Source organism: Chionomys nivalis, chromosome X, assembly GCF_950005125.1.
Source record: "Chionomys nivalis chromosome X, mChiNiv1.1, whole genome shotgun sequence".
NCBI lineage: Eukaryota > Metazoa > Chordata > Mammalia > Rodentia > Cricetidae > Chionomys > Chionomys nivalis.
Genome location: NC_080112.1, coordinates 47,993,143 through 48,018,372, shown reverse-complemented (window position 1 = coordinate 48,018,372; position 25,230 = coordinate 47,993,143). Strand labels below are relative to the sequence as shown.

Here is a 25,230-nt window from a genome sequence, read left to right as displayed (position 1 = left end):
AAGATATTGTACACCTTGGCACATCAATTACTGCTTTTGTTTTTTGAGACAGGATCTCACTACATAGCCTGGCAGGCCTGAATCTCACTATGTAGATCAGACTGACTTCAATCTCAGAGATCTGTTTACCTCTATCTCTTGAATACTGGAAGTAAAGATGTGCACCTCTATTCTTGGCCCTCTTTGTGTGTGTGTGAATGTGTGTGTGTGTGAATGTGTGTAGAAAAGATAGACCTGCCAAGATATACTGTCCTCTTACATAATGTTTAATAAACTCATGAAAGGCTGTACAAAAAGTTCTGCTTTATAGGCATTCAGATTATATTAACATGTCAACCTACTTTCTAGAAGGTACAATAGTGAGAGAAATGGAAACAAAATACAAATTCAAAATGAGTCAACAAAGATTATAAGTACTTCATGCAATAACTCTATTTGCTTTATTTTGTTTATTTTTTGCTTTAATGAAAACTTAGTCAGACAAGTCTCAACCAAGATGAACACTTGCTTATTTTGTTCAGAAAAGATCAATGTTAATGACTGATATTGGCTATATTTTCTATACAAATTGGCAAGTATTCACTTCATGACCTCTGTCTTACACCATTGCTTTTCTGAGTATTTATCTGATATTACTTCCATTTAATTAAAGTAGTGTCATTTATCTGCTAAAATTGTTCAGTTAGTCAAGGTCACACAGTCATTACAGATCTTAATCTGGATTCTCTTTTATGTGTAGTATCATATCAAACCCATTTTCTGCCTTTATTTCCTAAATGCCAAATTTTCGGAGTTATTTTCTGAATTGATGTTTGACTTTCTAACCCCAGCCATGGTTTATACTTATAAAGAGTTCAGAGTTAAATCAGATTCTTTAGGACATATTGTTTTTGTATTATTTTGAAACTTATTTGACATAGTTTAATCATTTTTTTAAAAATCTTACACGTTACTTAATTTCAAACTTCAGTGTGTTCAACTGATAAAAAATTAAAGGGGATACTTATTGATTTTGTGAAAACATAAATAAACAGAATAAATGAATTTGCATTAAGCTGTTTACTTTAATAGTAAAATGGAAAAATATTTAGATCTCTTATTATAATATGCCGTATGCCCATAAGGATAGCATGAATTTTTCTTTTCCTATTTGGACCACTTTAATTTCCCTCTCTTGCCTTACTGCTTCATCTAGTACTGGAGTAAAACATTAAAAAGGAACAGGGATGGTAGAAACAGCTCTTCCTCATTACTGACTGCAGTGAGATTGCTTCAAGATTATCTCCATTTAGGATGATGTTGATTGTGAGTTTCTCATATATATCTTTTGTTATGTTGAGATATGTTTCCTCTATTGCTACTCACTCTAGGATTTTTATTATGAAGCTATGTTGGACTTTGTTGAAAGCTTTTTCTGCATCTATTGAAATGATAAATGATTTTTGTCTTTATGTAGTTTATTACATTTATTGACTTGCATATATTTAAGCATCTCAGCATCTGAGGGATAAAGCAAAATTGGTTATGGTTGATAATCTCTTTTACATATGTCTGTTCTGTTTTCAAGTATTTTATTGACCCTTTTTGAATCTATGATCATCAAGGATATTGGCCTATAGTTTTTGTTTTATTTTTGTTTTGTTTTTTTTTTAGTATTTATATGGTTTGGGGATTAGAGTGATTCTGGAATCATAGATGGAGTTTGGAAGTGCACCTTACATTTGTATTTCTTTAAAAAGTTGAATGCAAATCAAAATAACTTTGAGATACCATCTTACACCCGTCAGAATGGCTAAAATCAAAAACACCAAGCCTGTGCTGGAGAGGATGTAGAGTAAGGGGAAAACTCATCCATTGTTGGTGGGAATGCAAACTTGTGCAACCACTTTGGAAATCAGTGTGGCTGTTTCTCAGGTAACTGGGAGTCAACCTACCTCAGGAACCAGCAATACCACTCTTGGGAATATACCCAAGAGATGCTCAATCATACTACAAAAGCATTTGTTCAACTATGTTCATAGCAGCACTCTTTGTAATTGCCAGAACCTAAATGCCCCTCAATAGAAGAATGGATAAAAAAGTTGTGGCACATATACACTTTAGAGTTCTACTCAGTGGTAAAAAAACAATGACATCTTGAATTTTGCATGCAAATGGATGGAAATAGAAAACACTTTACTGAGTGAGATAACCCAGGCCCCAAAAGATGAATATGGTATGTACTCATTCATTAGTGAATTCTAGCCATAAACAAAGAACATTGAGCCTATAATTCATGATCCTAGAGAAGCTAAATAAGAAGATGAACCCAAAGAAAAACATATATTTATCCTCTTGGATATTGGAAGTAAACAAGATCGCAGGGCAAAAGTTGGGAGCACAGGGGGTGGGAGTGGGGTGGGGTTCTATCTAGGAGATGGGGAGAGAGAAGGGAGAAGTGGAGGATTGGGGAGAGCTTGGGAGAATGGGATGGTTGAGATGGAGGAAGGGTAGATATGGGAGCAGGGAAGAAGATATTTTAATTAGGGGAGTCATTTTAGGGTTGGCAAGAGACTTGGCTCTAGAGGTGTTCCCAGGTGTCCAAGGAGATGTCCCCAACTAGGTCCTTGGGCAGCAGAGGGGAGGGTGCCTGAACTGGCCTTATCCCATACCACACTGATGAATATCTTGCATATCACCATAGAGCCTTCATCCAGTGATGGATGGAGATAGAGACAGAGACCCACATTGGGGCACTGGACTGAGCTACCAAGGTCCAGATGAAGAGCAGAAGGAGGGAGAAGATGAGCAAGCAAGTCAGGACCGCGAGGGGTGCGTCCACCCACGGAGATGGTGGGACTGATCTAATGGGAGCTCACCAAGGCCAGCTGGACTGGTACTGAACGAGCATGTGATCAAACCGGACTCTGAATATGGCTGATAATGGGGGATGACAGAGAAGCCAATGATAATGGCACTGGGTTTTGATTCTACTGCATGTACTGGCTTTTTGGGAGTACTCAAAAAGATACTCACCTTCCTAGACCTGGATGGAGGGGAGAGGACCTTGAACTCCCCCCAGGGCAGGGTACCCTGACTTCTCTTAGGACTGGAGAGGGAGGGGGAGTGGGGGTAGTGGGAGGGAAATGGGAGGAGGTGGAAATTTTTAATAAATAATAATTTTTTTAAAAAAAGTTGTTTAAGGAAGATTCAAAATTGGCTGTATGTAGATCTTCTTTTAAAGTCTGTTCAGACTTCTTTAAAAGTCTGAACTACTATAAGATAGTTCATATTTTGAAATTTGAGTTTCCTGTAGACAACACATGGATGGATTTTGTTTTTTAATACTTTTAGTTACCTTTTCTCTTTTTACTGGAAAATTGAGGTCATTTATATTTGAAATTCCTGTGAATTTTCATACCTTTTTAATTGAAAGGCTGTATATTACTCTTTCAGTTTCTTCATTTGTTATGTGTTTGTTTAGGTTATTGATCTATTCTTGGTTCAATTTTAATGTTTTGGCTGACTCTAGAAATAATCCATTTCTTTTAGATGTTCAAACTTAGTGGAATTCCACATTTCAAAGTGTTCTTTTATATACTCTTAATCTCTTTGGTACCTGTTATAAAGTTTCCCTAATCATTTCTGATTATATTAAATTGGGTCTTCACTTTCTTTCTTAGTTGAGCCAAGGGTCTGTTGATCTTGTTTATCTTTGCAAAGAACCAACTCTTGGTTTTGTTGATTCTTTGTGTTGTTCTCTTTATTTTGTTTCATTAATTTCTGCTATGATTTTTATTATTTCTTGCTCTCAACTGGGTTTGAAGATTTCATTTTTCTTTTATCAACTTTTTGAGTGTATTAGTAAATCATGTAGTTATGTTATTTCTGATTATTTATGTAGACATTTAGAGTTATGCATTTCCCTTTTATGTCAGATTTCTATGTGTCCCAGGTGCATTATGTGCTGTGTTTTCAGTTTCATTTAGATTCAGGAGAATTTTTACTTTTCTTAATTTATTTTACCAATTCATCATTTAATAATAAGTGGTTTTAATGTTCATTTAGTTTGTGTACTGGAGCTGTATTTACTGTCAAATTTAAATTTTATTGCCATGCAATTGGATAGGACACATAACTATTTCAATTTCTCTTAATTTGTTATCTGTTTTGTATCTTAGGATGTCTTCTATTTTATGCTAGCTTTTTCTGTGCTGCTGAGTAGAATGTATATTCTTTGGTGTTGGGGTGGAATATTCTATAGAATTCTGTTAAATCCATTTGTTTTATGATGCCATTTAATTATAGTATTTCTGTTTAAACTTTTGTTCAGATGACCTAATTATTGAAGAAATCAGAATATTTAAATGACTGCTTTGATGGGTTGATGCTAACCTGTTTATTTAAATCAAGTAGTACATTTTTATGAAATCAGGTGCATCAGAGTTTAATGCATGTATGTTGATGGTAATTATGTCTTGGTTTAACTCTTCCACTGATTAAGATGAAGTGTGTGTTTTTTTAGCTCTTCTAATTAGTTTTAATTTTAAATCTATTTTGTCAGATATTAGGAAGGAGATACCTGTCTGCTTCCATGTTCCTTTTTAATTGGAGAACTTTTTTTTTTTTAAAACCAAAAGCAGTGGACATTTATTCCTCATTTTTTGTGCAAGAGTGTAAAGATGCATTTCAAAGAATCTGATGACTAGAGAGCATCAGCCAGGGCCTTCAGGCTGGCTGGGTTTACAGTTAGGTTAGGAAAGGGGTGAGGGCAGGTAACTTGCCTAGTTCTCACGTATGTTTCTGGGTAACAGTTGTTTACAAATTTCAAACTACATTTTACTAGAGTCAAGGGAAGACTTCAAAAAGCCACATACAGTACAATTTAAAACCAATGAACATCCTGCAAATGTTAGTGCAAAGTAATTATGTAGACTCTCCAATACAAGATTGTGCTCATGTTTCCCAGGTTTGGTCAGTTATTCTTTTATGATTACAATCACAGAGGCTTAATTTATCAAACAGCAACACTTTTGTGTTCTATGTCCTATGTACCAAGAGACTATCACAAGGTTTTGGTGAAATGCTGCTCAGTTTCATAACAAAGCAAATTTATTTAGTTTAACAGTCATGTTCCTGGAATGGTGCACATAAGTTTCATGAAAATGCCTTTGAACTTATGCCTCTATCTTATTTAATAAAATTACTCTCATATCTTTTTTTACTCTGTAAACTGGAATTGTTTCATGATTTTGAAATGCAACAAATATAAATGAAAACATTTCAGGGATGAGGAAAATATCCACCACTAATCTTAACTAGACAAACTTTTTAAATCAAAAAGCCTATTCACACCAAATTGTATGTAATTACTGTAGTAATCAGTTTATTACACAGATTAATCATTCCTGAACGTACAAACTCCAGAGGAGCAACTGGGTTTTTAAATATGCACAAGTATTTCCATCAAATGAATTTTCACCCTTACATCGAAATAGGCCTAAAGCAGTTAAAAATATAAGAAAAATAAGAGCTATTAGCTATATATTAACTGAGAAACCACATAAAAACCAAAGATTATGGAAAGGGGCTAAAAGGAAGAAGGCTGAAAGGGCAGGGAGATGTGAAAGTGTTGGGAACAAAGTCCACCACACTTTATGTACTAACAGCTCCAGTCCATTTAAATGTTGATCAGTCAAACTCAGACCTTAAATACAGCATGTAGGCAGAGTCTAATCTGTTTGGTCATAACATTCACCCAAGTTGTAGGTCCTTCAGGGTGAAATGAGTACAGAAACAGCTTCATGTTCTTCACCATGCTTTTTATGACTGAGATTAGATGGGTTCCACTTAAAAACAATCTCCTACGGGTCACTGGAGCTTTTTTCCTCCCATCAAGCAAACACTGTGTACCCACTACCCCTCACATCTTGCCATTATCCAAATTTAGGTCAATAAGGAAAGCTTTTAGTCTCACACCTAGGTTATGCCCAGAGAACTGGCTTCTCACACACACACTTCTCTGCTAGGAGGCAATGTTGGTACAGAAGTACGGTATTTCTAGTTTGTTGTTCCAAGTATGTACAACATGCAGCACTGCTGTGTCAGGTAAACATGTGCACAGGGGAAGATGAGGCGTGGGTTCATAGAAAGCAGTCAAATGGAAATCAAAAGGACTTTCTCTTTCAGAGTTCACCTAGCTTTATTTGTAGAGGTTATCCAATAATTTCTTTAATTACATCACATACTTCTGAGTCCATTCCCGAGCTATTCTGTTGTACTTTTCTCTGTTTTGTAGATCCGAGCAATCTCAGGCACTAAAGGATTGTCTGGATTGGGATCACACAACAGAGAACAGATGAACAAAAGCACTTTTGAAATAGTGCTAGAGACCACTGTGATCGTAGAATATCAAGACAAATGCTGCCATTACTGTTAATATTTGGATGATAAATTCTTGTTGTAAATGCAACCTTAGGTGGTTTGGAGGGGTAATCTGTTGGAAAATGAATTGTCAAGAAAAACACTCCACCCTGATAGGGGCTGTCATTTGGCCCCATTATTGTAGCCTGCCAATGAAACATATCATCTCCATCAGGACCTGCTGAACACTGTGCTGGAGGATCTCGGACCAGGTCATTCAATTCCTTGTGGATTCTCTTCAGAGCCATGGTGGGAAACGGTGGCGACGGCCCCCCAGGGCGGGGACGGGGACGCGGGAGGGATGGAGAAGGGGCGAGGGGGGCCTGAGACCTCCTGAGAGGTCGCGAGTCGGCCAGAGAAGACCGGGAACTCCAAAGCGCGGATCTGAGGAGCTGAGGACCGAGGCCCACTCAGCTACTGGACCTGCCGCAGTGGTCACCGCATCACCCAGCGGCGGCCCCTTTATGCGCTGCTGCCACAGCCGCTGCCGCCATAGCGGCCTCTTCCTCAGAGGCTCAGTGCCGCCTCCTCAGCCGCGTGGATCCCTCCGCCAGGGAGGAAGCGTCCCAGACCCCGGGCTCGCAGAGCACCTTAAGGTCTCGGAGCCGGGGAAGCCTCTAATTGGAGAACTTTTGTCTACCATTTCCTATTTTGAAATTTGAGTTTCTTGTAGACAACAAGGGGATGGATTTTATTTTTTAATACTTTTAGTTACCTTGTCTATTTTGACTGGAAAATTGAGGTCATTCATATTTAAAGTTATTGTTGAAATGTGTGTGTGTGTGTGTGTGTGTGTGTGTGTCTGTGTGTCTGTGTGTCTGTGTCTGTGTTTATTTTGGTCACTATGCTTATTTTTGGTAGTGTTTTGTGTTTTCTCCTTGGTACTTTGTGTTTTAGTAATTATGGCCTCACATTTCTTTTTACAGTCTCTTACCCAGACTCCTGCCTATTTTCAGATTGAAATATTACTTCCTGAATTATCTTTAGGTTGAGTTAGTTGAATGTAATTTCTTAGGCTGTTTATATCATGTAAGGTTTTTCTTTCTCCAACCATGGCAGATAGTTTCACTGGGTATATTATTCTAGGTTCACAATCACGTTCTTTTAGGCCTTGGAATGTATTGTTCCAGACTCTTCTGGCTTTCAAATTTTCTAATGATATATCATCCGTCATTCTGATGAGTTTTCTTTAACATATGACTTATGCTTTTTCATTTAGGTTTCAATCAACTTTCTTTGTTCTGTATACTTAATATTTTATCTATGATATACTGTGTGGATTTTCTTTTCTGCTCTCATATATTTGGTGTCTTGTGTGCTTCTTGTATTTTTATGGGTCTATCTTTCCTTAGTTTGGGGAGGGCTTTTTTATGACCCTGTTGAAGATCTGGATTACATTATTAAACTTGGATTTTTCACTCTTGTCCGGACCAATAATTGGAAGGTTTGGTTGTTTATTGGTGGCCCATCATTTCCTTTACATTTCTTTCCAGTGTACACTGGATGTGGAACATGGGCTATATTTGAGAGTTTGAGGAGGATGTGTAAAAAGGAGCATCAGGTATATTCACCAGGTTAAATTTTGGAACAGATGGAAAGGATCTGGTTGGATGGAAAGATTGAATGTGGCCCTCATAAGCTTTTTTTGATTGTCTAATTGATAAAAGGTGATAATTTAGTACTACAACATGGGAATCTCAGAGTATGAGCGAAGGGTGCTAATGAGAAAACATATGTAAAGTAACTTACATATTTGTAATATATAATAATTTGTTCCTTTCTCTGCCCTCCCATCCCTAACATTAAATTGTGCTACCTTTATTTTGTAGTTAAGTTTCTATTGCTGCAACTGAATACTATGACCAAAAAGCAAGTGTGGAGGAACGGATTTACTTAGTTCATACTTCAGCATTGGTGTTCATCATCAAAGAAAGTCAAGACAGAAATTCAAAAAAGGCAAGATGCTGGAGGCAGGAGCTGATGCAGAAGACATTCAGTGGAGCTGCTTACTGGTTTGCTTTCAACCTGCATTTCTATAGAACTCAGGACTAGCAGTCCAGGAATAGAATCACCTACCACAGGCTGAAACCTCTCCCACTGATCATTAAAATGAATAAAAATGCCTCTTAGCTGGGTTTCATGGAGGCACTATCTCAACTGAGACTCCTTCCTCTCTGATGACACTAACTTGTGTCAAGTTGGCACACAAGTGACACTTGTCAACTTGATACACAATCACATTACTATTAAGGCTCAACACTTCCTTTCTTATTCATCGAAAAAAATCTCATATATCTTTAAAAGTCTCAAAGTCTTTACAAATTCAAACACATCAAAATTTCAGTCCCTTTAAAATAGTCAGTCTCTTTAAAAATTAAAAGTCTCTTAAAAATCAAAGTCTCTCAACTGTGGACTCAATTTAAACACTTTCTTACCTTAAGAGATAAAAATCAGGGCACAGTCATAATCAAATCAAAGCAAAACCAAATCGAAACATCCAATGGCAGGGATCCACTCAGGATCTTTTGGACTCCTCCAAAGGTCACTTATCTGGCTCTGTCATCTGCAGCATATGCAACTTGTTTTCTAGGTTCTGGCTGGATCCATGTCACTGCTCCTGCTCTTCTTGGTGGTACTCTGAGGGCACTGGAATCTCCAAAACACTGAAGTCTTCTGCTGCAACTGTAACCTTTCATACACTCTATTCATGGTGTGAAGCTTCAACTTCTTTGTATAACACCTTCAGTTCTGGGCCTTCCACTGTCACTGAGGAGGCACCTTTCCCAATGGTTTTTCAAGGCCTCTCACAGTGACAAAGCTCTGCTGCTGTCCATGACCCCTTCATGCCTTCAAAACCAGTAAATCCTGGGTGACTCTTACACATTACCAAGTCTGTCTGTCAGCATGAGCTACAACCTTGACCACCTCTGTAACACAACTTCTCTGTGCTCTCAGGAAACACTTCCCAGAAAATTTCACCGGTAATGCTGGTTTCTTCTTTATCACCACTAATTTCTTAGTTCCGGATGACCAGCATCAAGTATCCTAGCAAAGCAAAGTTTCATTTTAGTGGTTCTGGTATCTTGTTAATCACAGCTGACTCTTCAGTCCCAACTAACCAGAATGACAGAATCTTAATTCAAAATAACAACTGGTCCCCAGATAGTCTTTAAATTCCCCTCTGAAATGTCACAAGCCAGGTTTCTATTTCCTGCACTGCTCTCAACATTATCTTCCAAGCTCCCACAGGACATCTTATGGGCTCTTAACCCTCAATGGTCTTCTAGCTCAAAGTTCCAAATTCCTTCCACAATCCTTCCAAAACAATGCTCAGAGCTGTCACAGAAATACCCCACTCATGGTACCAATTTGTCTTAGTTAGGTTTTTAATTGTTGCAGTGAAACACCATGATAAAAATGCAAATTGAGAAGTAAAAGGTGTATTTGACTTATACTTTCACATTGTCCATCACTAAAGCAAGTCAGAACAAGAATTGAAACAGGGTAGAATCTTAGAGGCAGGGTCTCTGGCAGAGAACATGGAGGGGAGCTACTTACTAGCTTGTTTCCTCTGGCTTGCTCAGCCTGCTTTCCTATAGAACCCAGGACCACCAGCCCAGGAATGTTACCACCCACCATGGGATGAGCCCTCCCCCATTGATCACTAATTGAGAAAATCGAATTCTAGCTAGATCTCATGGAGGCATTTGTTCAACTGAGACTTCTTTTTCTCTGATGGCTCTAGGTTGTGTGACATTGATACACAAAAACAGTTAGTACACTCTGTTCCTTATAACTATACCTAGGATTCTGTATCCAATCATTCACCTTGAGTGTTCACATGCTCATGTGTTATAGAAAGAGACCTTCTGTGTTAACAGTCTCAACATCTGGAACCAAACCCATGTGCAATATGCAATTTTGCTTTCTGGATGGGTTGCTGTGCTATCAACAAATGCTTTCCCAGGGGGAAATTTGCCTCTTACAGAGAGACCATCTGTATTTCATTCTCTCCTAAGTATGGAAATTGTTGAGAGGATGCTCTAACGTTTATTCTGAGCTGTGACTGGAATTGGTCTGTGTTCTTAGGGTAGCCTAGGATTGGGCTGATGTTCTTGTGCAGTTTTATTGTAGTAACTGGGGTTTTATAAGAATATATAGAATGCCAGAGTGTCTTTATATGTAGGTAAGATTTCCAATGTATGTGAAGCCCTCCAGAGCCTCCTGTAAAAGATTAGAAACAATGTTTCTTGCATATTTGTGAAAGTAGGCTTGAGGAAATCTAGCATTATGGATGGCTCCCCAATTGTCATAAAACAGAATGTGGTATTCAGTTATTTTATGGCAGCCTGGAGTAACTTATCTTGGAACAATTATCCTATTTGTGGAGCAATTTATAGGTGTTTTCACATGTTTTACATTTTAAATAACACAATAAAGTGGAATGATTGGATCAATTTTCTGCTTTCTGTAATACAATAAGATGTTCAACAACTGTAAGAAAGTTTCCAAGACAACCCTGCCAGTAGGTGTCAAAATAAGCACAAAATACTTCTTATCCTGAGTCATATATTTTTCTGACAAGAGTGTCTTTTTATTATCGGAACAGAAAAGAAGAAAGTCTGATTATTTTGAGTAGGAGGCTTGTAAAGATTGATTAGAGTCTTGTTCACACATTTTTTTTTGTTGATAGTCTCTCAAATGAGCTGATTCAAAGCAATGTTTCTCAAGCTGTGGTCCCCTAAGCATCAGTAGCAGCAGGAAAAGCAACAGTAGCCTCTGGAACTTATCAAACATGCAGCATCAGTCCCTCTGCAGGTCTGATGAATTGCTGAGAATTCTGTCCTTCAACAATTTCTACAGATGATTAAGAAACTGATTTAAATGCTAAAGTCTCATTTATTCTCTCTTATTTTCTTCTAATTGTTACAGAGCCCAGACCTTAGTAGGCCCCAAGACGTTAGCACAACTGACTCTATAGTAGAAGGGCCATGCAGGCTGTAACATTCAGCACATAGATAATACTGCTTGCTAAAACTAAAACAAAAGACCAATCCATCAAAATTCACAGTTCTGAGAAAATATCTAAATGTACTAACTTTGCTTTTTGGTTCTGTTAGTTCTTTTGCTGGCTAACTGTTCTTGTTAATTAAAGTACATTAAGCTAGTACACAGTTTTTTTTTCAGCCCATTATTAAATTTTTATATTTATTAAGCTGGCAGATACTCCCTTGTAAAGCTACTCTGTGTGCACAGATACTCCCTGGTGTTACATTATCCTATGGGAATTGGGTGTCAAGATCATAGCAACAGTGCTTTTATTTTTGCCTTCTTATTGTTCTGAGTAATGACATTCATTTTTTCTAAACTAGGAATGCAATCTTTTCTTTTGATATCTATGAAATTGTATCACAAATTCCCATCACCTTACAAGTATGAAAAACCTTGGATTTTACTCACTTCTTGGCAGTTTTGCTCACCAACTTTGGATGGTTTTGTGGAAGCACTTTCGTGGAAAGGGGGAAAGGAGCCCTCAAGGCTCCTTAATGGGGTTGGATGAAAGACATTGTGGTTCATATTCAATATTTGTGTATGACTTGTTACAGGTAACCAAAAAGTCAATGGGCCCTGCTTTATTATCTATTCATTGCTTTCTAGTCAGGAAATACTTATAAGCAAAGAAGTCACACATAAAGGAGTTCAAAGGTAACTCTATGGATAATGAAATGACTGATGCTGTTTCTTTTTCTGGCAGGTGAGATATTTGATGGTCATGACCTAATTATATTAACTAATCAAAAAATTACCTTAGAATAAAAATATTCTGAAATTTTACCAATAGATACCAGAATGTTTATCTACACTAAATATGGAAAAGGGTGGTGGTCATTTCTTGCGTATAGTACACAGTTTTTGTGCTTAAAAGCTCACCCTGAGAAAAGTTTGGGGTTGCATTGGGATCCCAAACACCTATCAACTAAGCAGGATTCACATGGACTCAGAGACTGAAATGGCAAGCAAGGGGCCAACATGAATTTTCACTAGGTACTATGTGTATATGTTATGACTGTTACCTTCTTATTTTGGTGGGGCTTCTATCCGTAGGATTTGGTATATCTCTGACTCTTTTGCCTACTTTGAAGAATCTTTTGCACCTATTGGTTTCTTTCTATTAGGTTGCTTACACCTTGTCTTACTGTATCTTGTTTTGTCCTATTTGGCTGTTGTCTCTTGAAGGCCTACTCTTTTCTGAAAAGAAAGTGGATGGGAAATGGATCTGGGGGAGAAAGAGGGTAGGAGGGGAACTATGAGAGGTGGAAGGAGGGGTAATTGTGGTTGGGATATATTGTATGATTGAGGAATCTATTTTCAATGAAAATAAATAAATAATAAAACATAAAAGGTGTTTGAAGAGAGATGGTACTATACTATAAGACTGTTGAGGACCACAGGCCAAGAAGAAAAGACAATCTAGTGAAGTCAAAAACAAAGGCCAAATTTTAAATTTTCATTTCTTGCTAGCATCTGAGACTAGTTCTAACACTTTGGTTACTTTTCTAAAACTGACAGTGCTGTTTAAAACCAATAATTCTTGCAAGTCAATTGATCTATTTTAATAACATTGAAAACAAAAAGAAAAGCAGTGGATAAGTTTCAAAGCAGACAACCTCTTTGTCAAGAACTGAATCTTGACTTTAGCTTCAGAAGAGATATGCTAAACATTATAAGTCAGAGGTGCTTGTCCAATGGAGGTTGCAGTGTAAATCTAGGCCAGCTTCTTAGATGTTTATAAATAGAAAGTTGTAGAGTACACTCTGGGTTGGGAAGAAATAATGGTAGATCATAAAATAACATTCAAATGTTGTTGGTTCTTTAGAACCTGATTTGCTAAAGGAAAATTCTTTGTATTTTTCAGTCATTCACTCGCATAAATAGTATTCACCCTACTCTGACAGCACCAACAAAAAATTTTTCCAGTTATAAAATACCTGGATCATTATTTTGTATATCTAAAAGGTATTTTTGTTTTTTTTTATTGATTTTATTGAGCTATAAATTTTTCTCTGCTCCCCTTCTTTCCTCTCCCTTCCCCTTCAACGCACTCCCATGGTCTCCATGCTCACAATTTACTAAGGAGATCTTGTCTTTTTCTACCTCCCAGGTAGATTAGATCCATGTATGTCTCTCTTATGATCTTCATTGTTGTCTAGGTTCTTTGGGATTGTGATTTGTAAGCTGGTTTTCTTTGCTTTATGTCTAAAAAGCCACTTATGAGTGAGTACATATGATATTTGTCTTTCTGGGTCTGGGTTACCTCAATCAATATGATGTTTTCTAAATCCATCCATTTGCCTGCAAATTTCAAGATGTCATTATTTTTAGAAAAGCCAAAAACCCAGGATAGCTAAAACAATCCTGTACAATAAAGAAACATCTGGAGGCAATACAATCCCTGACTTCAAACTCAACTACAGAGCTACAGTACTGAAAATAGCCTGGTATGGGCATAAAAATAGACAGGAGGACCAAAGGAACTGAATTGGAGCCAGATATTAATCCACACACCTACAAACACCTGATATTTGACAAAGAAGTCAAAAATATAAGGAAAAACGAAAGTATATTTAACAAATGGTGCTGGCATAATGCATATCAATAAGTAGAAGGATCCATATTTTCATAGATATGAATCTATTTTCATCTATATGGATCTATTTTCATAGATGCACAAAACTCAAGTCCAAATGGATCAAAAACCTCAACATAAAGTCAGCCACACTGAACCTCATAGAAGAGAAAGTAAGAAGTACATTTGAGCTCAATGGGAGAGGAGACCACTTCCTAACTATAACCCCAGTAGCACTGACACTGATCGAAACAATTAATAAATCAACTTCCTGAAACTGAAAAGCTTATGTAAAGCAAAGGACATGATCAAAAAGACAAAATGGTATCCTACAGAATGGGAAAAGATTTTTACTAACCCCACGTCAGACAGAAGACTGATCTCCCAAATATAAAAAGAACTAAAGAAATTGGTCATAAAAAGAACAAATAATCCAATAGAAAATGTAGTACAGGCCTAAACAAAGAAACAGAGGAATCTTAAATGGCTGAAAGACACTTAAGGAAATGTTCAACATCCTTAGCTATTAGAGAAATGCAAATAAAAACTACTCTGAGATTTCATCTTATACCTGTAAGAATGGCCAAGATGAAAAACCCTAATGACAACTTATGCTGGAGAAATGTGGGGTAAAGGAAACATTCCTGCATTGCAGGTAGGAATGCAAGCTGGTACAGCACCTTTGGATATCAGTGTAGCAATTTCTCAGAAAATTAGTAAACATCCTTCCTCAAGACCCAGCAATATCACTTTTGCGTATATATCCAAAGAGTGCCAATCATACCACAAAGACATGTGCTCAACTATGTTCATAATAACATTGTTTGTCATAGCCAGAACCTGGAAACAACCTAAATGCCACTCAACTGAAGAATGGATAAGAAAAACGTGGTATATTTACACAATGGAGTACTACAACGCAGTAATTTTTTTTAAAAACAAAAATAAGAAATATCATGTTCCTACACAGTAATGAAATCCTATTTGCTGTTTGCTTTGGTTACCTTTTAATAAAAGTTTGAGTCTGGTTGTCTAGGGGAAAACAACATAGGCTGCTTCTGAAGTTCAGAATCGCAACTATTGCTCATTGCTTCTAATGTTGAAGAGGAATCATTTAATGTTAAGTAATTTAAGTTGTTTCTGATAGTATAAGCTTCTCTTTTGTTGTTGTTGTTGTTCACACAAAAAATTAAAGCTTTACATTGTTTCCATGCAAAGTGGCTGCATTGTAGTATAATTCTGACACCAATTTCCTGGATCACAGTTCACAGTATGAAAGTATCAACCTTTCACAAGACATCTCCTCTTTCAAAACCAAACACTATATATCGAGATATCAGAGGTCGCTCCTATGCTGAACAACTGGCCACAATTTCAAGAATTTCTCTGACCTCACAGTTTTAGAGAGTCATTAGAATTACATGTGCAGCCCATAAAATTCTATAACAATATTTTATTTAAAAGATATAGGGAAAGGCCTGGTTGGGTTTTCACTTGCAAAACTTCCATACCTTTTGGATGAAGTTGATGGGTATCACATTTCTTACATGGTAGTGTGTTTGTTAACAAGAAAACTCTTCAGCCTTAAGAGTCTATGCATTTTGAGTTCCATGGCTGCGCTTGACTGATTAAACAATTGGTTGCCACACGATTGAAACCAACCTACAATTCTTTCCCTTCCCTAGAGGTTCAGAGTTCTGAAGTTCCAAACCCTAGTCACATAACTAATCTTCATCTTGACATTAGCTAGGTATAAACCAAAAGCAACTTTTCAGTCAGAATATACAACAGAATTTGACGCTGTTTGCCTGGAGTCATGGAATAAAGACAACACGTTTTTGATATTATATTATTACGTTTTTAAAGGTGTGTGCCTAAAAATTACAGAGAATAACTGGGTTCCATAGGCAGAGACTGATTGTTTACTTTTCAACTTCTCAGACCTGAATAATCACACAAACTATATTAATTACAACACTGTTTGGTCAATGACTCTAGGGTATCCTAACTAGCTCTTATGTCTTAAATTAGCCCATTTCTAGAAATCTGTGTATTTCCACAAGGTTGTGGCCCACTGGTAAGGTTCCTAAGGTTCCAGTATGTCCTTCTCCTTCTGCAGCTACATGGTGTCTCTTTGACTCAGCCTACTCTTTCTGTCTATCTCTTTTTTGATTTCCCACCTGGCTTTGCTCTGCTAAGCCATTGACTGAAACAGCTTTACTCATTAACCAATGGTAATAAAACTGATTCATGTATTACAGAGAGAAATAGCACATTAGGTCTCAAATCAAATAGCCTTAAGTTGAAGAGCAGGATGCATTCATTTTCAGAGCTGATGATCTTAACTCATGACATTTTCATTTGATAAACCACTTTTGTATGGCAACTACTAATAGAAAATGTGGAGATATAAGCTTTCAATTGGCTTTTTTCCTTCTTCTATCACATGCCTTCCATATCTTAGTATTTTATTTTACTTTATCTTCTAATTGGTTCATAAGGTGTGGACTACTGGATCAGTTGTTCCTAATTTGAAAGTTAGTCTATACATTTGGAAATGTGGGTAGTAAGAGAAACCATTATTACTTTGGGAAGAATTGAGTGACTTCTTTTCTTCTAAACACAAATTGATTTTACAGCTTTAAATATAAAAAAATAACCTATTTATGTAAATGGTATTCATTTATTAAACAGCAAAGTGTTACATTGAAGGGGCTGAGAATAAATTAGCAATCGAGACAGACAAGGCTCTTAATCTCATGGAGTTTTTATTTTAATGGTTCCCTGAAAATGTCTATGATTCCAGTGTAAAAATTTAACTCTCTGTGATTGCAGACATTAAAATTTTAATTGTTGTGCGTGACATATATGCTTTTAAAAGCCATGTGGCCAAACTATTTCTCAAGCACAAATTAAAAAGAAATTGATGGCAAGTTTTTTTTTGTGTGTGTGGAGGAGTGGGAATTGCCTGCCTTGAAATTAATAATAAATCAATTTACTCAAAATTCTTAGCCAACTTACTTGAAATGGCACTCCTGAGAGTTACATCTTGCAAAAGCTAGCTGGACAGTGGTTGTGCGTGCCTTTGATCCCAGAGGCAGATGTGGGCGGATCTCTGTGAGTTCCAGGCCAGCCTGGTCTACAAGACCTAGTTCCAGGAAAGGATCCAAGGCTACAGAGAAACCCTGTTTCAATGCAAACAAACAACCCAAAACAACAACAAAAAAAATCTACCAAAAACTGTTTGGTTCCAAATTCATGATTTTAACTCCATCATGTATTTCTTTATTTGGTGTTACTTCTATTGAGAACTTTCAACATCATTTCAAAGACGCCAAGATCTTTGAGAAAGAATTTTGTTCTGTCTTTGACTTTTTCATCTTGCTTTTTTGTGATTTATACACTTAAGGTGCTCTATATTTGACTGTCACATTGTTTAATAGAAATACTTTTACAAAATATATCTTCAGTAATTTGTGACATTTTTGAGTTTATATATTAAGTTGTTTTTGAAATGGTTAGTTTGAGATTTATTTCATGCTTTTCAAGTATATGTAGTGTTGTAATATGAGCGGCAGGGCTGCGTCTCCGGCACCCGGCCGCCTACATGGCTAGCTTATGCCCTGAAATAATTACACGGAAACTATATTCTTTTGAACACTGCCTGGCCCATTAGTTCCAGCCTCTTATTGGCTAGCTCTTACATATTGATCTAACCCATTTCTAATATTCTGTGTAGTACCACAAGCTGGCTTACCAGGAAAGATCTTAACCTGCGTCTGTCTGGAGTGGGAGAATCATGGCGACTCACTCGGCTTCTCTCTCCCAGCATTCTGTCTGTTTACTCCACCCACCTAAGGGCTGGCCTATAAATGGGCCAAGGCAGTTTCTTTATTAAATGAAAGTAACTCCTCCATCAATGTAGTGTGTGTGTTTGTGTTTAGGTGTATGTACAAGTATGGGTACATGATTGCAGGTGTGCAGAGAGTCCAGGGTCCCCTGAAGCTGGAATAACAGATAATTGTTAGCTGCCTAATGTAGGTGCTAGGAACCAAACTCAGGTCATCTGCAAGGGCAATACTCATCTTCAATGCTGAACTACCGTTGCCATGTTCCTTTAGATAGGTTCCTTCTTCCCAAGTACTGGGAATACAGGTATATGCCATGGAACCTAGTTTTTGTATATTAAATGGAAAATGTCAGAAACAAAATTATATTTCATTCTTTTTCAATGTATGCTGCAGGACAATGGTTTTACCTGTAAAGATTTGTTTCTTGTACTTGTTTAATAAAATGCAATTTGGCCAGTAGCCAGGCAGGATGTATAGGCAGGATGACCAGGCAGGAAGTAGAGTGACTGCCTCACCAGAAAAGGTACCAAGCCATGTGGATAACACAGATAAGTACTATGGGCTAATATAAGATATAAAGTGTTAATAAAAAGTCTGAGCCAATAGGCCAATCAGTCTATAATTAATGTAGGACTCTGTGTGTTTATTTGGGACTAAACGAATATGGGACCTGGTGGGACAGAAAACTCAGTCAAGAAATGTAATTGTCTATATTTACTTTACTAATTTTGGAGGCTCTTATACATGAGTTTTATATTCTTATCATTTTTACCCCATGTTCTTCCCCTTCAACTCCTCCTAGGACCTGTTTGTCTCCATTTCATGACATTTAACAATCATTTGTATATTTATATATGTGCTTATAAAATTTCAAACTGTTGAGTCCATTTACTGTCATACTTTTCCTGGAAGAAAGTCTTAAGGAAAATCTAGAAGAGGGGACAGTCAGATTTTATGAGCAAAAGGATTGGAATGTCTACTACAAGAAAGTATCTTTTATATATGACAGGGAATTGCGCACAAGAAATCTTAACAGTATGGTTTCTGAAACAAGACTTACACAATGACAATACAAGTTGACATTCTAATATGGATGGAGGACATCTCATAAGACCACAACTTTAGATGAAGAACTACTGTTGGGCTAGGCTGCTCATTTGTTTCCTGGCGGCCCAAACTCCCAAAATAATGACACAGAAATCTGTATTAATTGCATAGTGTTAGGCCAATAGCTTAAACGTCCTTCTGGTTTACTCTTATATCTTTTTTTTTAAATAATGCAATTTATTTTTTTCTTTCTTATTTATTTATTTAATTATTAAAGATTTCTGCCTCCTCCCCGCCACAGCCTCCCATTTCCCTCCCCCTCCCCTAATCAAGTCCCCCTCTCTCATCAGCCCGAAGAGCATTCAGGGTTCCCTGCCCTGTGGGAAGTCCAAGGATCTCCCACCTCCTTCCAGGTCTAGTAAGGTGAGCATCCAAACTGCCTAGGCTCCCACAAAACCAGTATGTGCAATAGGATCAAAACCCAGTGCTATTGTTCTTGACTTCTAGCAGTTCTCATTGTCCACTACGTTCAGCGAGTCCAGTTTTATCCCATGATTTTTCAGACCCAGTCCAGCTGGCCTTGGTGAGTTCCCAATAGAACATCCCCATTGTCTCAGCATGTGGGTGCACCCCTCGCGGTCCTGAGTTCCTTGCTCATGCTCTCTCTCATTCTGCTCCTGATTTGGACCTTGGGATTTCAGTCCGTTGCTCCAATGTGGGTCTCTGTCTCTGTCTCCTTTCATCGCTTGATAAAAGGTTAATATTCAAGAGGATGACTATATGTTTTTCTTTGGGTTCACCTTCTTATTTAGCTTCTCTAAGATCACAAATGATAGGCTCAATGTCCTTTATTTATGGCTAGAAACCAAATATGATTGAGTACATCCCATGTTCCTCTTTTTGGGTCTGGCTCACCTCACTCAGGATAGTGTTTTCTATTTCCGTCCATTTGCATGCAAAATTCGAGAAGTCATTGTTTTTTACTGCTGAATAATACTCTAATATGTATATATTCCATACTTTCTTCATCCATTCTTCCATTGAAGGGCATCTCGGTTGTTTCCAGGTTCTGGCTATTACAAACAATGCTGCTAAGAACATAGTTGAGCATATACTTTTGTTGTATGATAGGGCATCTCTTTCTTGGGTATATTCCCAAAAGTGGTATTGCTGGGTCCAGAGGTAGGTTGATCCCGAATTTCCTGCAAAACTGCCATACTGCTTTCCAAAGTGGTTGCACAAGTTTGCATTCCCACCAGCCATGGATGAGTGTACCCCTTACTCCTCAACCTCTCCAGCAAAGGCTATCATTGGTGTTTTTGATTTTAGCCATTCTGACAGGTGTAAGATGGTATCTTAAAGTTGTCTTGGTTTGCATTTCCCTGATCACTAAGGAATTTGAGCATGACCTTAAGTGTCTTTTTGGCCATTTGAACTTCTTCTGTTGAGAATTCTCTGTTCAGTTCAGTGCCCCATTTTATAATTGGGTTGATTAGTTTTTTACAATCTAGTTTCTTGAGTTCTTTATATATTTTGGGGATCAGACCTTTGTCAGTTGCGGGGTTGGTGAAGATCTTCTTCCAGTCAGTGAGTTGCCATTTTGTCTTAGTGACAGTGTCCTTTGGTTTACAGAAGCTTCTCAGTTTCAGGAGGTCCAATTAATTCAATGTTGTCCTTAATGTCTGTGCTGCTGGGGATATACGTAGGAAGTGGTCTCCTGTGCCCATGTGTTGTAGAGTACTTCCAATTTTTCTTCTATCAGGTTCAGTGTGTTCAGAATGATATTGAGGTCTTTAATACATTTGGACTTGAGTTTTGTGCATGGTGATAGATATGGATGTAATTTCATTCTTCTACAGATTGATATCCAGTTTTGCCAGCACCATTTGTTGAAGATGCTCTCTTCTTTCCATTGTATACTTTTAGCTCCTTTATCAAAAATCAGGTGTTCCTAGGTTTGTGGGTTAAAGTCAGGGTCTTCTATTTCATTCCATTGGTCAACTTCTCTGGTTTATTTTTGCCAATACCAAGCTGTTTTCAATACTGTAGCTCTGTAATAGAGTTTGAAATCAGGGATGGTAATGCCTCCAGACGATCCTTTATTTTATAAGATTCTTTTGGCTATCCTGGGTTTTTTGTTTTTCCATATAAAGTTGATTATTGTCTTCTCCAGATCTGTGAAGAATTTTGATGGGATTTTGATGGGGATTGCATTGAATCTATAGATTGCTTTTGGTAGAATTGCCATTTTTACTATGTTGATCCTCCCAATACAGGAGCAAGGGAGATCCTTCCATTTTCTGGTGTCCTCTTCAATTTCTTTCTTCAAAGACTTAAAGTTCTTGTGAAATAGATCCTTCACTTCTTTGGTCAGAGTTACCCCAAGATATTTTATGCTATTTGTGGCTTTTGTGAAAGGTGATGCTTCTCTGATTTTCCTCTCTGCTTCCTTATCCTTAGTGTATAGGAAGGCACCTGATTTTTGGGAGTTGATCTTGTATCCTGCCACATTACTAAAGGTGTTTATCAGCTGTAGGAGTTGTTTGGTAGAGGTTTTGGGGTCGCTTATGTATACTATCATATCATCTGCAAATAACAAAAGCTTAACTTCTTCCTTTCCAATACGAATTCATGTAGTCTTATTGCTATTGCTAGAACTTCAAGCACTATATTGAAGAGGTATGGAGCGAGTGGACATCTTTGTCATGTTCCTGATTTTAGTGGGATGGCTTTGAGGTTTTCTCTGTTTAATTTAATGTTAGCTGTCAGCTTGCTCTAAATAGCTTTTATTATATTTAGGTATGACCCTTCTATCCCTAATCTCTCCAAGACCAATCATAAAGGGGTGTTGAATTTTGTCGAATGCTTTCTCAGCATCTAATGAAATGATCATATGTTTTTTTTCTTTCAGTTTGTTTATATGGTGGATTACATTGATAGATTTGCATATGTTGAACCAGCCCTGCATCTCTGGGATGAAGCCTACTTGATCATAATGGATAATTTTTCTTATGTGTTCTTAGAGTCAGTTTGCCAGTATTTTATTGAGAATTTTTGTGTCAATGTTCATGAGTGAGATAGGCCTGTAATTTTCTTTCTTTGTTGGGTCTTTGTGTGGTTTTGGTATCAAGGTAACTGTAACTTCATAAAATGAATTTAGCAATGACTCTTCTGTTTCTATATTGTGAAATACATTAAGGAGTATAGATATTATCTCTGCTTTGAAGTTCTGGTAGAATTCTGAACTGCAACCATCTGGTCCTGGGCTTTTTTTGGAAGGGAGATTTTTGATAACAGTTTCTAATTCTTCGCAACTAACAGTTCCTTTAGATCATTCACCTGGTATTGGTTTAACTTTGGTATATGGTACTTATCTTAAAAAATTCCCATTTCTTTTGTATTTTCCAGTTTTGTGGCATACAGGCTTTCGTAGTAAGATCTAATGATTCTCTGAAATTCCTCTGTGTCTGTGGTTATGTCACCCTTTTCATTTCTGATCTTATTTATTTGGGTGTTCTCTCTGTGTCGTTTAATTAGTTTGGATAGGGGTTTGTTGATCTTGTTGATTTTGTCCAAGAACCAACTTTTTGTTTCATTAATTCTTTGTGTTCTCTGTGTTTCTATTTTGTTGATTTCTGCCTTCAGTTTGATAATTTCCAGTCTTCTACTCTTCCTGGGTGTGTCTGCTTCTTTTTTTTCTAGAGGTTGCAGGTATGCTGTTAAGTCCCCAACGTATGCTTTCTCCGTTTTCTTTAAGTGGGCACTTAGTGCTATGAACTTTCCTCTTAGCACTGCTTTCATTGTGTCCCATAGGTTTGAGTATGTTGCATCTTTATTTTCATTAAATTCACGGAAGACTTTAATTTCTTTCTTAGTTTCTTCCTTGACCCAGGTATGGTTCATTAGTTGACTGTTCAGTTTCCATTAGTTTGTCGGCTTTCTGGGGGTAGCATTGTTGTTGTCTTCTAATTTTAATCCGTTGTCATCTGATAAGACACAGGTGGACACTGATATTTTTTTGTATCTGTTGAGGTTTCCTTTGTTACCAGTATGTGGTCAATTTTCGAGAAAGTTCCATGAGCTGCAGAAAAGAAGGTATATTCTTTCCTATTTGGGTGGAGTGTTCTATAGATGTCTGTTAAGTTTATTTGCTTCATTACCTCCAATAATTCTCTTAATTCTCTATTAAGTTTCTGTCTGATTGACCTGTCCATTGGTGAGAGAGGTGTGTTGAAGTCTCCTACTACTAGTGTGTGTGGTTTGATGTCTGCCTTGAGTTCTAGTAATATTTCTTTTACATAAGTGGGTGCTTTTATATTAGGGGGGTGTAGATATTCAGGATTGAGCATTCATCCTGATGAATTGTTCCTGTTATGAGTATAAAGTGTCCATCTCGATCTCGTCTGATTGATTTTAGTTTGAAGTCAGTTTTGTTAGAAATTACTATGGCCACACCTGCTTTTATCTTAGGACCATTTTCTTGAAAAACCTTTTCCCAACCCTTTCTGAGTAGATGCCTGTCTGTGGTTGAGATGTGTTTCTTGTAAACAGCAGAATGTTGGATCCTGTTTTCATATCCAATCTCTTAACCTGTGCCTTTATAGGTGAGTTGAGTCCATTTATATTAAGTGATATTAATGACCAGTGGTTGTTTACTCCAGTTATTCTTATTGTTTTTGGTAGTAGAGTTTGTGTGTCTCCCCTCTTTGAGTTGTGCTGGTGAAGGGTCGCTAGATGCCTGAGGTATTGTAGGCAGTGTTGGCAATGTTGGATTCCTTGGGTTGTGATTTTCCTTTTATTACTTTCTGTAGGGCTGGATTTGTTGCTATGTATTGTTTAAATTTGTTCTTATCATGGAATGTCTTGTTTTCTCTATTGATTGTGAATGATAGCTTGGCTGGGTATAGTAGTTTGGGCTTACATCATGGTCTCTTAATTTCTGCAGTACATCTATCTAGGACCTTCTGGCTTTCATGGTTTCATAGAGAAGTCAGGTGTAAGTCTGATCAGTTTACCTTTATAAGTTACTTGCCCTTTTTCCTTTGCACCTCTTAATATTCTTTCTTTAATCTGTATATTTTGTGTTTTGATTATTATATGGCGAGGGGTTGCTTTTTTTTTTGATCCAGTCTATTTGGTGTTCTGTATGCTTCTTGAATATTCAAAGGAATATCTTTCTTTATGTTGGGAAAGTTTTCTTCCATAATTTTGTTAAAAAATATTTTCTGGTCCATTGAGCTGTGACTCTTCTCCTTCTTCTATCCCTATTATTCTTATGTTTGGTCTTGTTATTGTGTCCCATATTTCCTGAATGTTTTTTTTTTTTTTTTTTTTTTTTTTTTTTTTTTTTTTTTTTTTTTTTTTATTCCTGAATGTTTTGTGATGAGAATTTGTTGGCTTTGCTGTTTTCTTTGATCAGTGCATTTATTTTCTCTATGGTGTCCTCAGAATCTGAGATTCTTACTTCTATCTCTTATATTCTATTGATTATGCTTGTTTCTGTAGTCTCTGCTCATTGTCCTAGATTTTCCATATACAGTTTGTGTTTTCTTCCTTGCTTCCATTTCAGTTTTCAATTCTTGAACTGTTTCTATTACCTGTTTGATCGTTTTCTTGGTTTCTCTGGGTATCATTTACGTATTTATTCATTTCTTCAAACTTTTTGTTATACTTCTCATCCATTTCTATAAGGGCATTTTTTACATATTGTTTATGGGACACTATTGCTTTCTTAAAGCCAATTTTTTCCCACTTCTTCTGTGTTATGGTGTTCAAGTTTTTTTGTTGTAAGATCATTGGGTTCTGGTGTTCTCATGTTGTTTTTCAGATTGTTGGGTGAATTCTTCTTCTAGTGTGCAGGTATACATGTGGGCATAATACAGTATATATAGCTAATATGTAAGTTAAAAATTTTCCAGAATACCTTTAAAAGAGAATGTTATATATTAATAAGGAAGATTATTAGAATGAGTTAAAATTTTACTGCACTTGTAGCTATGCATAAATGCTCTGGGTTTTACTTTCATAATCTTCCTTATTTTCTGCCTCAGCTAAACCACCTATTTCCTCAGCTTGAGAAAAAAGACAGTTAAAAAATAACTGTTTTAATCTCATCATTTTTGCTTCTATAAACATGAATGCTCATGGATCTTAGTTATGTAGGCTAAAATTCAAACCCTTAATACACTAATAACAAAGAGAACATATAGATATTGTAAGTAACTATAGATTAGGGCTGAGTCTCTCTCTCTGCAGGACACTAGCTTGCTTGGTCCACTGCAAGGACTTTTCAAAATAATAGAG

At 37.0% G+C, this 25,230-nt stretch overlaps 1 pseudogene; it reads right to left on the bottom strand.

The window, feature by feature from the left end:
- Window positions 1–5,825: 5,825 nt before the first annotated feature.
- On the bottom strand, window positions 5,826–6,679 carry LOC130867422 (ubiquitin-conjugating enzyme E2 D2-like; annotated as a pseudogene).
- Window positions 6,680–25,230: the final 18,551 nt, after the last annotated feature.